The sequence below is a fragment of the Apis cerana genome, linkage group LG2, assembly GCF_029169275.1.
Source record: "Apis cerana isolate GH-2021 linkage group LG2, AcerK_1.0, whole genome shotgun sequence".
Taxonomy (NCBI): Eukaryota; Metazoa; Arthropoda; class Insecta; order Hymenoptera; family Apidae; genus Apis; species Apis cerana.
Window position 1 is genome coordinate 5,257,235 of NC_083853.1, and position 19,202 is coordinate 5,276,436.

A 19,202-nucleotide genomic window follows, 5' to 3' on the forward strand; every position below is an offset into this window, starting at 1 on the left:
TATTGAAATTGAATAATAATTTCTATTATACGTATAGATAATAATAAAATTTTTAATCTCAAATATCTTCTTTTTAGCATTTTACACATAATTTTGCTGTGAAAATTATTATTATACCACTAGACAAATAAAATATAAATTAGCTATGTTTAAATAGTATCTAAATACAATCTATGGTTTCGCATATCTTTACTTCGGATATATCGTATCAGTAATATATTATCCAACTCACATAAATTACCTGATAAAATCGGTCTCTTTGGTCTAAATCTATGCACCATAGATAACAGACCTAGTTATATTTTATAGTGAACCGTTAACAGTTAGGTGTGGATCGTGATACGAATTATGGCCGTTTTACGAATTGTGCCATTTTGAGATTATTATTTGATTTTGCTTTCAAAAAATACGTAAGTACAAATGCATCTCTTTTAGGAAAATAAATAAGTAGATATAGACATAAAAAAGGTAAGTACTTCAAGTGTCACTCTTTTATTTTAATTTCGAAAAACAAATATATCCATAAAAACATAAATATGAAAAAGGTAAGTAAAAAAAGTAGGTATTAGTTATTATAATTAGAATTAAGTAAAATGACAATGAAAAAATGACAAATAATATTAATATGCCAGTTTAAAGCGATAAATATAAAGGTAAGTATAAGGTAAGTACCAGGTAAGTATATTAAATTTCAAAAACCTAAAACACAAATTGATACATCCAAGCATTCTCTGTAAAAAAGTATTGAGCCTTATACAGCAAAAAAATTGCAGTTTAAAAAATAAACAAATTTAATTGAATATCTTTTAAACTAATGGTTTTTCGCCATATATGGTTCAGTACTTTTTTATAGAGAATGCTATGGTACATCGTCTGGTGCTTCAAAAAGTATAGCATTGTATTTAAAAAAATAAGTTTGAGCTCAAAAAATTTTTTACTGGTCCACTTATGAAAAAAATGAGAGCACCAGAGTATAGTCCGTTTGAAACCAAACAACTTTTGTTCGAAACTTTTTTCGATATTGTCAATAATAAGCGAGATATTTAATAAAAAGTATAAATATCGAAATTCCCCGATCGGAGAAAAATTTTTGTCCAAAAATTCCACTTTGTATTAGGAGAACATGATACGATAGGAGGTCGATCGAAAAATTATTCCGAGAAATGACGTCAAATTCTCGGAATGCCTGAAATTCTTGGAAGTGACCTCAACTTCTGAGAATTTTTAATGTTCTTGGAAGTGACGTCAAATTCTCGGAAATTTCCAAGTGCTCGAACAATATATCGAAACTTTCGATCAAAAATTCTATTTTGTATTAGGAAAACATAACTTAAAAGGAGTTTTTTCATATTTATCACATATCTGTCGTTCTTCCACGTAATTCTTTACCATTTTTTTTACCGCTGCCGTTTATTTAGAGCTTTAAAACGTTTTCCTTTGCAATTTACATAAATTTCGATATTTTCCACTCCCACACTTGTCTTCTATCACAAATGCTGCCACTTTTAGTGCGTTTTTTATCGTTTTTTTATTTTTTAAAAAACTCAAACGTTGAATTCGTATTATTTGGAATATCTCGATTGTTTTTAGTAGGCCATTGCATAATACATTTTTTGGATGTCAATATAGCATTATCTGATGTATCTCCTTTGTTTTTCGAGATATCAAAAAATGTTTCAGATAAAAGTTACGCAGTTTCGAGGGAGGAATACCTTGGTGTAATTTATTTTTATACATAGTAGCGTTGAAGACTTGTAGAAGTAAATGTTGTTTCTTTAAATGGATCTATACATTTTTTAACACACCAATTGATACATCCAAGCATTCTCTGTAAAAAAGTATTGAGCCTTATACAGCAAAAAAATTGCAGTTTAAAAAATAAACAAATTTAATTGAATATCTTTTAAACTAATGGTTTTTCGCCATATATGGTTCAGTACTTTTTTATATAGAATGCTATGGTACATCGTCTGGTGCTTCAAAAAGTATAGCATTGTATTTAAAAAAATAAGTTTGAGCTCAAAAAAATTTTTACTGGTCCACTTATGAAAAAATGAGAGCACCAGAGTGTAGTCCGTTTGAAACCAAACAACTTTTGTTCGAAACTTTTTTCGATATTGTCAATAATAAGCGAGATATTTAATAAAAAGTATAAATATCGAAATTCCCCGATCGGAGAAAAATTTTTGTCCAAAAATTCCACTTTGTATTAGGAGAACATGATACGATAGGAGGTCGATCGAAAAATTTTTCCAAGAAATGACGTCAAATTCTCGGAATGCCTGAAATTCTTGGAAGTGACCTCAACTTCTGAGAATTTTTAATGTTCTTGGAAGTGACGTCAAATTCTCGGAAATTTCCAAGTGCTCGAACAATATATCGAAACTTTCGATCAAAAATTCTATTTTGTATTAGGAAAACATAACTTAAAAGGAGTTTTTTCATATTTATCACATATCTGTCGTTCTTCCACGTAATTCTTTACCATTTTTTTTACCGCTGCCGTTTATTTAGAGCTTTAAAACGTTTTCCTTTGCAATTTACATAAATTTCGATATTTTCCACTCCCACACTTGTCTTCTATCACAAATGCTGCCACTTTTAGTGCGTTTTTTATCGTTTTTTTATTTTTTAAAAAACTCAAACGTTGAATTCGTATTATTTGGAATATCTCGATTGTTTTTAGTAGGCCATTGCATAATACATTTTTTTGGATGTCAATATAGCATTATCTGATGTATCTCCTTTGTTTTTCGAGATATCAAAAAATGTTTCAGATAAAAGTTACGCAGTTTCGAGGGAGGAATACCTTGGTGTAATTTATTTTTTTATACATAGTAGCGTTGAAGACTTGCAGAAGTAAATGTTGTTTCTTTAAATGGATCTGTACATTTTTTAACACACCAATTGATAAATCCAAGCATTCTCTGTAAAAAAGTATTGAGCCTTATACAGCAAAAAAATTGCAGTTTAAAAAATAAACAAATTTAATTGAATATCTTTTAAACTAATGGTTTTTCGCCATATATGGTTCAGTACTTTTTTATAGAGAATGCTATGGTACATCGTCTGGTGCTTCAAAAAGTATAGCATTGTATTTAAAAAAATAAGTTTGAGCTCAAAAAATTTTTTACTGGTCCACTTATGAAAAAATGAGAGCACCAGAGTATAGTCCGTTTGAAACCAAACAACTTTTGTTCGAAACTTTTTTCGATATTGTCAATAATAAGCGAGATATTTAATAAAAAGTATAAATATCGAAATTCCCCGATCGGAGAAAAATTTTTGTCCAAAAATTCCACTTTGTATTAGGAGAACATGATACGATAGGAGGTCGATCGAAAAATTTTTCCAAGAAATGACGTCAAATTCTCGGAATGCCTGAAATTCTTGGAAGTGACCTCAACTTCTGAGAATTTTTAATGTTCTTGGAAGTGACGTCAAATTCTCGGAAATTTCCAAGTGCTCGAACAATATATCGAAACTTTCGATCAAAAATTCTATTTTGTATTGTATTAGGAAAACATAACTTAAAAGGAGTTTTTTCATATTTATCACATATCTGTCGTTCTTCCACGTAATTCTTTACCATTTTTTTTACCGCTGCCGTTTATTTAGAGCTTTAAAACGTTTTCCTTTGCAATTTACATAAATTTCGATATTTTCCACTCCCACACTTGTCTTCTATCACAAATGCTGCCACTTTTAGTGCGTTTTTATCGTTTTTTTATTTTTTAAAAAACTCAAACGTTGAATTCGTATTATTTGGAATATCTCGATTGTTTTTAGTAGGCCATTGCATAATACATTTTTTTGGATGTCAATATAGCATTATCTGATGTATCTCCTTTGTTTTTCGAGATATCAAAAAATGTTTCAGATAAAAGTTACGCAGTTTCGAGGGAGGAATACCTTGGTGTAATTTATTTTTATACATAGTAGCGTTGAAGACTTGTAGAAGTAAATGTTGTTTCTTTAAATGGATCTATACATTTTTTAACACACCAATTGATACATCCAAGCATTCTCTGTAAAAAAGTATTGAGCCTTATATAGCAAAAAATTGCAGTTTAAAAAATAAACAAATTTAATTGAATATCTTTTAAACTAATGGTTTTTCGCCATATATGGTTCAGTACTTTTTTATAGAGAATGCTATGGTACATCGTCTGGTGCTTCAAAAAGTATAGCATTGTATTTAAAAAAATAAGTTTGAGCTCAAAAAATTTTTTACTGGTCCACTTATGAAAAAATGAGAGCACCAGAGTATAGTCCGTTTGAAACCAAACAACTTTTGTTCGAAACTTTTTTCGATATTGTCAATAATAAGCGAGATATTTAATAAAAAGTATAAATATCGAAATTCCCCGATCGGAGAAAAATTTTTGTCCAAAAATTCCACTTTGTATTAGGAGAACATGATACGATAGGAGGTCGATCGAAAAATTTTTCCAAGAAATGACGTCAAATTCTCGGAATGCCTGAAATTCTTGGAAGTGACCTCAACTTCTGAGAATTTTTAATGTTCTTGGAAGTGACGTCAAATTCTCGGAAATTTCCAAGTGCTCGAACAATATATCGAAACTTTCGATCAAAAATTCTATTTTGTATTGTATTAGGAAAACATAACTTAAAAGGAGTTTTTTCATATTTATCACATATCTGTCGTTCTTCCACGTAATTCTTTACCATTTTTTTTACCGCTGCCGTTTATTTAGAGCTTTAAAACGTTTTCCTTTGCAATTTACATAAATTTCGATATTTTCCACTCCCACACTTGTCTTCTATCACAAATGCTGCCACTTTTAGTGCGTTTTTTATCGTTTTTTTATTTTTTAAAAAACTCAAACGTTGAATTCGTATTATTTGGAATATCTCGATTGTTTTTAGTAGGCCATTGCATAATACATTTTTTTGGATGTCAATATAGCATTATCTGATGTATCTCCTTTGTTTTTCGAGATATCAAAAAATGTTTCAGATAAAAGTTACGCAGTTTCGAGGGAGGAATACCTTGGTGTAATTTATTTTTTTATACATAGTAGCGTTGAAGACTTGTAGAAGTAAATGTTGTTTCTTTAAATGGATCTATACATTTTTTAACACACCAATTGATACATCCAAGCATTCTCTGTAAAAAAGTATTGAGCCTTATACAGCAAAAAAATTGCAGTTTAAAAAATAAACAAATTTAATTGAATATCTTTTAAACTAATGGTTTTTCGCCATATATGGTTCAGTACTTTTTTATATAGAATGCTATGGTACATCGTCTGGTGCTTCAAAAGTATAGCATTGTATTTAAAAAATAAGTTTGAGCTCAAAAATTTTTTACTGGTCCACTTATGAAAAAATGAGAGCACCAGAGTGTAGTCCGTTTGAAACCAAACAACTTTTGTTCGAAACTTTTTTCGATATTGTCAATAATAAGCGAGATATTTAATAAAAAGTATAAATATCGAAATTCCCCGATCGGAGAAAAATTTTTGTCCAAAAATTCCACTTTGTATTAGGAGAACATGATACGATAGGAGGTCGATCGAAAAATTTTTCCAAGAAATGACGTCAAATTCTCGGAATGCCTGAAATTCTTGGAAGTGACCTCAACTTCTGAGAATTTTTAATGTTCTTGGAAGTGACGTCAAATTCTCGGAAATTTCCAAGTGCTCGAACAATATATCGAAACTTTCGATCAAAAATTCTATTTTGTATTGTATTAGGAAAACATAACTTAAAAGGAGTTTTTTCATATTTATCACATATCTGTCGTTCTTCCACGTAATTCTTTACCATTTTTTTTACCGCTGCCGTTTATTTAGAGCTTTAAAACGTTTTCCTTTGCAATTTACATAAATTTCGATATTTTCCACTCCCACACTTGTCTTCTATCACAAATGCTGCCACTTTTAGTGCGTTTTTTATCGTTTTTTTATTTTTTAAAAAACTCAAACGTTGAATTCGTATTATTTGGAATATCTCGATTGTTTTTAGTAGGCCATTGCATAATACATTTTTTTGGATGTCAATATAGCATTATCTGATGTATCTCCTTTGTTTTTCGAGATATCAAAAATGTTTCAGATAAAAGTTACGCAGTTTCGAGGGAGGAATACCTTGGTGTAATTTATTTTTATACATAGTAGCGTTGAAGACTTGTAGAAGTAAATGTTGTTTCTTTAAATGGATCTATACATTTTTTAACACACCAATTGATACATCCAAGCATTCTCTGTAAAAGTATTGAGCCTTATATAAAAAATTGCAGTTTAAAAAATAAACAAATTTAATTGAATATCTTTTAAACTAATGGTTTTTCGCCATATATGGTTCAGTACTTTTTTATAGAGAATGCTATGGTACATCGTCTGGTGCTTCAAAAAGTATAGCATTGTATTTAAAAAAATAAGTTTGAGCTCAAAAATTTTTTACTGGTCCACTTATGAAAAAATGAGAGCACCAGAGTATAGTCCGTTTGAAACCAAACAACTTTTGTTCGAAACTTTTTTCGATATTGTCAATAATAAGCGAGATATTTAATAAAAAGTATAAATATCGAAATTCCCCGATCGGAGAAAAATTTTTGTCCAAAAATTCCACTTTGTATTAGGAGAACATGATACGATAGGAGGTCGATCGAAAAATTTTTCCAAGAAATGACGTCAAATTCTCGGAATGCCTGAAATTCTTGGAAGTGACCTCAACTTCTGAGAATTTTTAATGTTCTTGGAAGTGACGTCAAATTCTCGGAAATTTCCAAGTGCTCGAACAATATATCGAAACTTTCGATCAAAAATTCTATTTTGTATTAGGAAAACATAACTTAAAAGGAGTTTTTTCATATTTATCACATATCTGTCGTTCTTCCACGTAATTCTTTACCATTTTTTTTACCGCTGCCGTTTATTTAGAGCTTTAAAACGTTTTCCTTTGCAATTTACATAAATTTCGATATTTTCCACTCCCACACTTGTCTTCTATCACAAATGCTGCCACTTTTAGTGCGTTTTTTATCGTTTTTTTATTTTTTAAAAAACTCAAACGTTGAATTCGTATTATTTGGAATATCTCGATTGTTTTTAGTAGGCCATTGCATAATACATTTTTTTGGATGTCAATATAGCATTATCTGATGTATCTCCTTTGTTTTTCGAGATATCAAAAAATGTTTCAGATAAAAGTTACGCAGTTTCGAGGGAGGAATACCTTGGTGTAATTTATTTTTTTATACATAGTAGCGTTGAAGACTTGCAGAAGTAAATGTTGTTTCTTTAAATGGATCCATATACTTTTTAACACACCAATTGATAAATCCAAGCTCTGTAAAAGTATTGAGCCTTATATAGCAAAATTGCAGTTTAAAAAATAAACAAATTTAATTGAATATCTTTTAAACTAATGGTTTTTCGCCATATATGGTTCAGTACTTTTTTATAGAGAATGCTATGGTACATCGTCTGGTGCTTCAAAAAGTATAGCATTGTATTTAAAAAAATAAGTTTGAGCTCAAAAAATTTTTTACTGGTCCACTTATGAAAAAAATGAGAGCACCAGAGTATAGTCCGTTTGAAACCAAACAACTTTTGTTCGAAACTTTTTTCGATATTGTCAATAATAAGCGAGATATTTAATAAAAAGTATAAATATCGAAATTCCCCGATCGGAGAAAAATTTTTGTCCAAAAATTCCACTTTGTATTAGGAGAACATGATACGATAGGAGGTCGATCGAAAAATTTTTCCAAGAAATGACGTCAAATTCTCGGAATGCCTGAAATTCTTGGAAGTGACCTCAACTTCTGAGAATTTTTAATGTTCTTGGAAGTGACGTCAAATTCTCGGAAATTTCCAAGTGCTCGAACAATATATCGAAACTTTCGATCAAAAATTCTATTTTGTATTGTATTAGGAAAACATAACTTAAAAGGAGTTTTTTCATATTTATCACATATCTGTCGTTCTTCCACGTAATTCTTTACCATTTTTTTTACCGCTGCCGTTTATTTAGAGCTTTAAAACGTTTTCCTTTGCAATTTACATAAATTTCGATATTTTCCACTCCCACACTTGTCTTCTATCACAAATGCTGCCACTTTTAGTGCGTTTTTTATCGTTTTTTATTTTTTAAAAAACTCAAACGTTGAATTCGTATTATTTGGAATATCTCGATTGTTTTTAGTAGGCCATTGCATAATACATTTTTGGATGTCAATATAGCATTATCTGATGTATCTCCTTTGTTTTTCGAGATATCAAAAATGTTTCAGATAAAAGTTACGCAGTTTCGAGGGAGGAATACCTTGGTGTAATTTATTTTTATACATAGTAGCGTTGAAGACTTGTAGAAGTAAATGTTGTTTCTTTAAATGGATCTATACATTTTTTAACACACCAATTGATACATCCAAGCATTCTCTGTAAAAAAGTATTGAGCCTTATACAGCAAAAAAATTGCAGTTTAAAAAATAAACAAATTTAATTGAATATCTTTTAAACTAATGGTTTTTCGCCATATATGGTTCAGTACTTTTTTATAGAGAATGCTATGGTACATCGTCTGGTGCTTCAAAAGTATAGCATTGTATTTAAAAATAAGTTTGAGCTCAAAATTTTTTACTGGTCCACTTATGAAAAAATGAGAGCACCAGAGTGTAGTCCGTTTGAAACCAAACAACTTTTGTTCGAAACTTTTTTCGATATTGTCAATAATAAGCGAGATATTTAATAAAAAGTATAAATATCGAAATTCCCCGATCGGAGAAAAATTTTTGTCCAAAAATTCCACTTTGTATTAGGAGAACATGATACGATAGGAGGTCGATCGAAAAATTTTTCCAAGAAATGACGTCAAATTCTCGGAATGCCTGAAATTCTTGGAAGTGACCTCAACTTCTGAGAATTTTTAATGTTCTTGGAAGTGACGTCAAATTCTCGGAAATTTCCAAGTGCTCGAACAATATATCGAAACTTTCGATCAAAAATTCTATTTTGTATTAGGAAAACATAACTTAAAAGGAGTTTTTTCATATTTATCACATATCTGTCGTTCTTCCACGTAATTCTTTACCATTTTTTTTACCGCTGCCGTTTATTTAGAGCTTTAAAACGTTTTCCTTTGCAATTTACATAAATTTCGATATTTTCCACTCCCACACTTGTCTTCTATCACAAATGCTGCCACTTTTAGTGCGTTTTTTATCGTTTTTTTATTTTTTAAAAAACTCAAACGTTGAATTCGTATTATTTGGAATATCTCGATTGTTTTTAGTAGGCCATTGCATAATACATTTTTTTGGATGTCAATATAGCATTATCTGATGTATCTCCTTTGTTTTTCGAGATATCAAAAAATGTTTCAGATAAAAGTTACGCAGTTTCGAGGGAGGAATACCTTGGTGTAATTTATTTTTTTATACATAGTAGCGTTGAAGACTTGTAGAAGTAAATGTTGTTTCTTTAAATGGATCTATACATTTTTTAACACACCAATTGATACATCCAAGCATTCTCTGTAAAAAAGTATTGAGCCTTATACAGCAAAAAAATTGCAGTTTAAAAAATAAACAAATTTAATTGAATATCTTTTAAACTAATGGTTTTTCGCCATATATGGTTCAGTACTTTTTTATAGAGAATGCTATGGTACATCGTCTGGTGCTTCAAAAAGTATAGCATTGTATTTAAAAAAATAAGTTTGAGCTCAAAAAATTTTTTACTGGTCCACTTATGAAAAAAATGAGAGCACCAGAGTATAGTCCGTTTGAAACCAAACAACTTTTGTTCGAAACTTTTTTCGATATTGTCAATAATAAGCGAGATATTTAATAAAAAGTATAAATATCGAAATTCCCCGATCGGAGAAAAATTTTTGTCCAAAAATTCCACTTTGTATTAGGAGAACATGATACGATAGGAGGTCGATCGAAAAATTTTTCCAAGAAATGACGTCAAATTCTCGGAATGCCTGAAATTCTTGGAAGTGACCTCAACTTCTGAGAATTTTTAATGTTCTTGGAAGTGACGTCAAATTCTCGGAAATTTCCAAGTGCTCGAACAATATATCGAAACTTTCGATCAAAAATTCTATTTTGTATTAGGAAAACATAACTTAAAAGGAGTTTTTTCATATTTATCACATATCTGTCGTTCTTCCACGTAATTCTTTACCATTTTTTTTACCGCTGCCGTTTATTTAGAGCTTTAAAACGTTTTCCTTTGCAATTTACATAAATTTCGATATTTTCCACTCCCACACTTGTCTTCTATCACAAATGCTGCCACTTTTAGTGCGTTTTTTATCGTTTTTTTATTTTTTAAAAAACTCAAACGTTGAATTCGTATTATTTGGAATATCTCGATTGTTTTTAGTAGGCCATTGCATAATACATTTTTTTGGATGTCAATATAGCATTATCTGATGTATCTCCTTTGTTTTTCGAGATATCAAAAAATGTTTCAGATAAAAGTTACGCAGTTTCGAGGGAGGAATACCTTGGTGTAATTTATTTTTTTATACATAGTAGCGTTGAAGACTTGTAGAAGTAAATGTTGTTTCTTTAAATGGATCTATACATTTTTTAACACACCAATTGATACATCCAAGCATTCTCTGTAAAAAAGTATTGAGCCTTATATAGCAAAAAATTGCAGTTTAAAAAATAAACAAATTTAATTGAATATCTTTTAAACTAATGGTTTTTCGCCATATATGGTTCAGTACTTTTTTATATAGAATGCTATGGTACATCGTCTGGTGCTTCAGAAAGTATAGCATTGTATTTAAAAAAATAAGTTTGAGCTCAAAAAATTTTTTACTGGTCCACTTATGAAAAAAATGAGAGCACCAGAGTATAGTCCGTTTGAAACCAAACAACTTTTGTTCGAAACTTTTTTCGATATTGTCAATAATAAGCGAGATATTTAATAAAAAGTATAAATATCGAAATTCCCCGATCGGAGAAAAATTTTTGTCCAAAAATTCCACTTTGTATTAGGAGAACATGATACGATAGGAGGTCGATCGAAAAATTTTTCCAAGAAATGACGTCAAATTCTCGGAATGCCTGAAATTCTTGGAAGTGACCTCAACTTCTGAGAATTTTTAATGTTCTTGGAAGTGACGTCAAATTCTCGGAAATTTCCAAGTGCTCGAACAATATATCGAAACTTTCGATCAAAAATTCTATTTTGTATTAGGAAAACATAACTTAAAAGGAGTTTTTTCATATTTATCACATATCTGTCGTTCTTCCACGTAATTCTTTACCATTTTTTTTACCGCTGCCGTTTATTTAGAGCTTTAAAACGTTTTCCTTTGCAATTTACATAAATTTCGATATTTTCCACTCCCACACTTGTCTTCTATCACAAATGCTGCCACTTTTAGTGCGTTTTTTATCGTTTTTTTATTTTTTAAAAAACTCAAACGTTGAATTCGTATTATTTGGAATATCTCGATTGTTTTTAGTAGGCCATTGCATAATACATTTTTGGATGTCAATATAGCATTATCTGATGTATCTCCTTTGTTTTTCGAGATATCAAAAATGTTTCAGATAAAAGTTACGCAGTTTCGAGGGAGGAATACCTTGGTGTAATTTATTTTTTTATACATAGTAGCGTTGAAGACTTGTAGAAGTAAATGTTGTTTCTTTAAATGGATCTATACATTTTTTAACACACCAATTGATACATCCAAGCATTCTCTGTAAAAGTATTGAGCCTTATATAGCAAAATTGCAGTTTAAAAAATAAACAAATTTAATTGAATATCTTTTAAACTAATGGTTTTTCGCCATATATGGTTCAGTACTTTTTTATAGAGAATGCTATGGTACATCGTCTGGTGCTTCAAAAAGTATAGCATTGTATTTAAAAAAATAAGTTTGAGCTCAAAAAATCAAAAAATTTTTACTGGTCCACTTATGAAAAAATGAGAGCACCAGAGTGTAGTCCGTTTGAAACCAAACAACTTTTGTTCGAAACTTTTTCGATATTGTCAATAATAAGCGAGATATTTAATAAAAAGTATAAATATCGAAATTCCCGATCGGAGAAAAATTTTTGTCCAAAAATTCCACTTTGTATTAGGAGAACATGATACGATAGGAGGTCGATCGAAAAATTTTTCCAAGAAATGACGTCAAATTCTCGGAATGCCTGAAATTCTTGGAAGTGACCTCAACTTCTGAGAATTTTTAATGTTCTTGGAAGTGACGTCAAATTCTCGGAAATTTCCAAGTGCTCGAACAATATATCGAAACTTTCGATCAAAAATTCTATTTTGTATTAGGAAAACATAACTTAAAAGGAGTTTTTTCATATTTATCACATATCTGTCGTTCTTCCACGTAATTCTTTACCATTTTTTTTACCGCTGCCGTTTATTTAGAGCTTTAAAACGTTTTCCTTTGCAATTTACATAAATTTCGATATTTTCCACTCCCACACTTGTCTTCTATCACAAATGCTGCCACTTTTAGTGCGTTTTTTATCGTTTTTTTATTTTTTAAAAAACTCAAACGTTGAATTCGTATTATTTGGAATATCTCGATTGTTTTTAGTAGGCCATTGCATAATACATTTTTTTGGATGTCAATATAGCATTATCTGATGTATCTCCTTTGTTTTTCGAGATATCAAAAAATGTTTCAGATAAAAGTTACGCAGTTTCGAGGGAGGAATACCTTGGTGTAATTTATTTTTTTATACATAGTAGCGTTGAAGACTTGTAGAAGTAAATGTTGTTTCTTTAAATGGATCTATACATTTTTTAACACACCAATTGATACATCCAAGCATTCTCTGTAAAAAAGTATTGAGCCTTATACAGCAAAAAAATTGCAGTTTAAAAAATAAACAAATTTAATTGAATATCTTTTAAACTAATGGTTTTTCGCCATATATGGTTCAGTACTTTTTTATAGAGAATGCTATGGTACATCGTCTGGTGCTTCAAAAAGTATAGCATTGTATTTAAAAAAATAAGTTTGAGCTCAAAAAATTTTTTACTGGTCCACTTATGAAAAAAATGAGAGCACCAGAGTATAGTCCGTTTGAAACCAAACAACTTTTGTTCGAAACTTTTTTCGATATTGTCAATAATAAGCGAGATATTTAATAAAAAGTATAAATATCGAAATTCCCCGATCGGAGAAAAATTTTTGTCCAAAAATTCCACTTTGTATTAGGAGAACATGATACGATAGGAGGTCGATCGAAAAATTTTTCCAAGAAATGACGTCAAATTCTCGGAATGCCTGAAATTCTTGGAAGTGACCTCAACTTCTGAGAATTTTTAATGTTCTTGGAAGTGACGTCAAATTCTCGGAAATTTCCAAGTGCTCGAACAATATATCGAAACTTTCGATCAAAAATTCTATTTTGTATTAGGAAAACATAACTTAAAAGGAGTTTTTTCATATTTATCACATATCTGTCGTTCTTCCACGTAATTCTTTACCATTTTTTTTACCGCTGCCGTTTATTTAGAGCTTTAAAACGTTTTCCTTTGCAATTTACATAAATTTCGATATTTTCCACTCCCACACTTGTCTTCTATCACAAATGCTGCCACTTTTAGTGCGTTTTTTATCGTTTTTTTATTTTTTAAAAAACTCAAACGTTGAATTCGTATTATTTGGAATATCTCGATTGTTTTTAGTAGGCCATTGCATAATACATTTTTGGATGTCAATATAGCATTATCTGATGTATCTCCTTTGTTTTTCGAGATATCAAAAATGTTTCAGATAAAAGTTACGCAGTTTCGAGGGAGGAATACCTTGGTGTAATTTATTTTTTATACATAGTAGCGTTGAAGACTTGTAGAAGTAAATGTTGTTTCTTTAAATGGATCTATACATTTTTTAACACACCAATTGATACATCCAAGCATTCTCTGTAAAAAAGTATTGAGCCTTATATAAAAAATTGCAGTTTAAAAAATAAACAAATTTAATTGAATATCTTTTAAACTAATGGTTTTTCGCCATATATGGTTCAGTACTTTTTTATAGAGAATGCTATGGTACATCGTCTGGTGCTTCAAAAAGTATAGCATTGTATTTAAAAAAATAAGTTTGAGCTCAAAAAATTTTTTACTGGTCCACTTATGAAAAAATGAGAGCACCAGAGTGTAGTCCGTTTGAAACCACACAACTTTTGTTCGAAACTTTTTTCGATATTGTCAATAATAAGCGAGATATTTAATAAAAAGTATAAATATCGAAATTCCCCGATCGGAGAAAAATTTTTGTCCAAAAATTCCACTTTGTATTAGGAGAACATGATACGATAGGAGGTCGATCGAAAAATTTTTCCAAGAAATGACGTCAAATTCTCGGAATGCCTGAAATTCTTGGAAGTGACCTCAACTTCTGAGAATTTTTAATGTTCTTGGAAGTGACGTCAAATTCTCGGAAATTTCCAAGTGCTCGAACAATATATCGAAACTTTCGATCAAAAATTCTATTTTGTATTAGGAAAACATAACTTAAAAGGAGTTTTTTCATATTTATCACATATCTGTCGTTCTTCCACGTAATTCTTTACCATTTTTTTTACCGCTGCCGTTTATTTAGAGCTTTAAAACGTTTTCCTTTGCAATTTATATAAATTTCGATATTTTCCACTCCCACACTTGTCTTCTATCACAAATGCTGCCACTTTTAGTGCGTTTTTTATCGTTTTTTTATTTTTAAAAACTCAAACGTTGAATTCGTATTATTTGGAATATCTCGATTGTTTTTAGTAGGCCATTGCATAATACATTTTTGGATGTCAATATAGCATTATCTGATGTATCTCCTTTGTTTTTCGAGATATCAAAAATGTTTCAGATAAAAGTTACGCAGTTTCGAGGGAGGAATACCTTGGTGTAATTTATTTTTTTATACATAGTAGCGTTGAAGACTTGTAGAAGTAAATGTTGTTTCTTTAAATGGATCTATACATTTTTTAACACACCAATTGATCCAAGCATTCTCTGTAAAAAAGTATTGAGCCTTATATAGCAAAAAAATTGCAGTTTAAAAAATAAACAAATTTAATTGAATATCTTTTAAACTAATGGTTTTTCGCCATATATGGTTCAGTACTTTTTTATAGAGAATGCTATGGTACATCGTCTGGTGCTTCAAAAAGTATAGCATTGTATTTAAAAAAATAAGTTTGAGCTCAAAAAATTTTTTACTGGTCCACTTATGAAAAAAATGAGAGCACCAGAGTATAGTCCGTTTGAAACCAAACAACTTTTGTTCGAAACTTTTTTCGATATTGTCAATAATAAGCGAGATATTTAATAAAAAGTATAAATATCGAAATTCCCCGATCGGAGAAAAATTTTTGTCCAAAAATTCCACTTTGTATTAGGAGAACATGATACGATAGGAGGTCGATCGAAAAATTTTTCCAAGAAATGACGTCAAATTCTCGGAATGCCTGAAATTCTTGGAAGTGACCTCAACTTCTGAGAATTTTTAATGTTCTTGGAACTGACGTCATATTCTCCGAAATTTGCAAATTGTCGAGCTGATCCTTTTGCTGAAAATTCTACTTTGTATTAGGATAACATGATGTTATAGGAGGTCTTTCGAGAACTTTTTCGTAGAATTTTCATCTTTTTTAGAATTTATTTGTAATTGTTGGAATTTTCAATATTTTTAATCAAATGAAATTTTTGTGTTTTTTTCGATTTTATATAAAGGCAATATAATTTTGTAGGAAGTCGTGGTCTTGCTATTTTCATAATTATAGATTTTTATGATCTTTTATAATCTTTTTTGTACTTACCTCTAAGAGTCTTACCGTTTGCATTTTTACTTGTACCAACTGCCATTTTTTTTCTGATCTTTTTTTTAACAGAATATTTAATTCTAAATATACTTTTGAATATTTCCTATTTGCTTATCTATTTGGTCTCATTTTTTTAGATTTTTTATATTCTTTTTCCATTAATTTTTTTTAATTTTTGAATTATTTCTTACAATATGACTGCTATCTTTTTGTATTATTATATTATCTTTTTTATATTTTGTAATTTTTTTTATATTTCTCTTTTATTTTTGTATAATTTATGAATATAATATCTCATATTACTTTATATCTGAAGTATTCAGTTTATTTTTATATTAAAAAATGTTTCAACTTTATCACAGTTGAATATTTCTAAAACAAATGATATATTTCAAACGGTAAATTATATATTTATAAGACAGTCAGTATATATAAATATTATATACTTACGTATGCTTCATAATATCGATCGTACGAATGCATTATATCCTTCAGTGCAAATTTCCGGCTGCAACCATTGCCGGTTGAATTCTTCTCGGTGTGAAAGTAGTTTACGATCAACATTCCCGAGACGATCGTCCCAAAAGAATCGAGTTGTACGCAACTCGAACGACGCATAAACGTTTGTACCTCGAATTATACTTCGTGCCAACGACTGTGTGTGCAACGAATGCTGTAGCAAAATAAGTGGGTCACTTTGGAACCGTGGATATATGTGCTAGACATCGCCGCCGGCTAAATTACGACGTATAAAACTGTAATTTAGTTTGTCGATTGTCTCTAAATAATGACCAATCTCGATCAATATAAAGAAAGACAATTAAGAGAATCGTTCAGTCGTTTTCATAATTGTGATTTATTATTTACAATATAGTTATGCTTGTGACGAAGAGAAATAGAATGAAAATAGATCATATCGTGCACACTAATCGATGAAAGTTTGGAGAAAGTTTTCGTTTAAAATTGTTTTGCACAAACACTCTCAATTTACATAATTAATGTTACATATATAAATATATCATATTGTTACAATTTCCAATGAAATATATCTTAATACTAAATATCTACATAAGTATCATGTAAAACATTTTTCTGAATAAAATTTGAGATCAAATTTTAAATCGTCTATTCATTAACGATTCCATCCAATATTTTCTATCAATCTATCAATATCTAAATTGAATTTATCAAAAACTATTTCTTAGAATACAATTTTATGTTGCTTTCAAGCGATTTGAAGGAAGAGGAAAATGTAATGCTTGGCGTTACAAATCCATGAAACACATGGTTAATAAAAATGCAGTTCTAGTCGTTCTAGTCGTGTTAAGATCGATAGATCGAGGCCAATTACGCGGTAGTACGATTCACTTAGCCGAAGGAAAGTCTTTCGGATCGATACTCGATACTACCATCCCCAGATCCCTTTGGATACTTTCTACTTTCATCGACCACGTTTATCGATGACTCAGAGACCGTTTGACTCTGATCTCGTTGCGATCAAACAACTGTGAAAATGAGATTCGATTTGGATGTAGAGCGATTCATGAATTCTTTTCATTCTTAATTAATATGGTACTTGATAAAAAAAATTGAATTATAATTTGTTGAATTACATTTCTCGTAATAAGAATATTTATTGTAGTTTAAAAATTAAAAAATTTAATCTTTCTGAAAAGGTTTAATTGGATATGTTAAATGGTAAAAGATTTCTAATTTCCAAATATTCTAATTCTTATATCCCTGACTATTTCTTCAATTTTGTTGAATATATTTTATACTATACAGAAAAATGTCACAAGTGTAAGAAAAAAAATACAGCAGTGAAAATACTATAACAGTCTAAGCGTAATGTGACTCAAATTATTTTTATAAGATCAATTTAGAATTTCTCAAATTAAATTTATCCAGAGGGTGTATAATTAACACAACGTAATTCAAACAGATAAGAACAGGAAAAGTAATACAGTTAATCGAGTTTATATTTTATAATTGCACAGTCGTTTTAAAATCCCTGAGAACATCGAGATAATTTGCCTCCTTGAGAAAGTGATTCCAATTTTTTTTTCTCGCGTAATTACACTTTATCTTCACATTTCCGTTCAATCCTTACCGCGCCATCTCCCTTATTTTATTACTTGGAAGATCAGTGAAAGCGCGACGAGTAAATTACTTAATGGATTCGAGCGTTTTAGATACGTGTATACCACACTTCCATTATGACAAGCTTGGCCGTTTCGCGTTTTTAAACAGAAGAATACTTCGCGGTGGAAAATTATCGTAAAATTGATTTCACGTTTGACTTATCTGTATTATACGTTTATCTGTCCCTGATATAATGAAAATTTTCATATCTAATATCATAATACATACAACTATGCGTGTAACTATGTTTGATTTATTATGTAATAAAAAAAGAAAATGATATAATATTTTTTTAATCAATCTCAATCGTATTCCAATATCTTTACATGGTGAAGTCTATGACGTGCACGTAACGTGCAGACACGGATGTGACATCCATTCAAAGATTGCCGGGAAACTTCCAGTTGCATAATTCTGATATTATACTTCTCAAAAGTAAAAAGAATCAGTTGTATAAACGAACGCGTATAATTTAATTATCTAACGAATTCCATGATATCATTCTACAAAAGAATTTTATCTTGTAATATCATAAAGAAAGAAGATAAAAAGGAAACTAAAATTTACACACGAAACGAAACAATAAAAAGAATACCTTAATTAGCAAAATAATAGAAGAAGAAGAAGAGCAAGAAGAAGAAGAAAATAAAAGAATCCTTCACCGCACTCGACCTTATACATCTTTCATCCATTGAATTGCAAATCATGCTCGTCCAATATCTTAAACTCACACAAGAGAGCGCGTGTAACACACGCGTAAACATCGTATCGTTCTCAGAAATAAAAATGGTGCAAAATTAAAATCTTCCTCCCCCTCAGGGACAAAGATCGAGTATGTTCAACGATAATCGTCATATTGGCAAAGTTTAACCACGGAATATCACGAGATCTGCGGCTAAACGTTGCTGGTATTACCGATTCCCGATAACGGATGCGACGAGTGCAACCAAGATTTACAATCTTGAACGTCGAAGAGATTTTAACGCCGGAGGCTGAAACGAATCGGCAGCCACGAAAGTAGAACGATAAATCTGCGAACGGATAACTGGACGTTTAGCTTCCAGATTCTTCAAACCCTTAACGACTCGTGGCCCATGACGTGGGATTTATCGCCAGACACACACGCGTGTCATAAGTGTCTGACTTGTTTATGCGCTTATTCGAGGAGTGGTGTGGTGGTAATTTGAATTATCTTGTGACGATTGTCGAAATATTTTTCGAATAGTTTTTGATCATTGGATTTGAATAGTGATAAATAAAAGATCGAAA

At 30.2% G+C, this 19,202-nt stretch overlaps 1 protein-coding gene across 2 annotated transcripts in view; it reads left to right on the forward strand.

Moving 5' to 3' along the window:
- The window catches only part of LOC107994062 (partitioning defective 3 homolog), a 67,797-nt gene that overhangs the window by 32,613 nt on the left and 15,982 nt on the right, over positions 1 to 19,202 (forward strand). The window contains exon 1 of one of the 2 annotated variants that reach the window (XM_062071876.1): positions 298 to 410. The exons of the other annotated variant lie outside the window; for it this stretch is intronic. The gene's annotated coding sequence lies outside the window, so the exon portion shown is untranslated. Of the gene's footprint in view, positions 1 to 297; positions 411 to 19,202 lie in introns of those variants that run through there. 2 annotated transcript variants of the gene reach the window in all.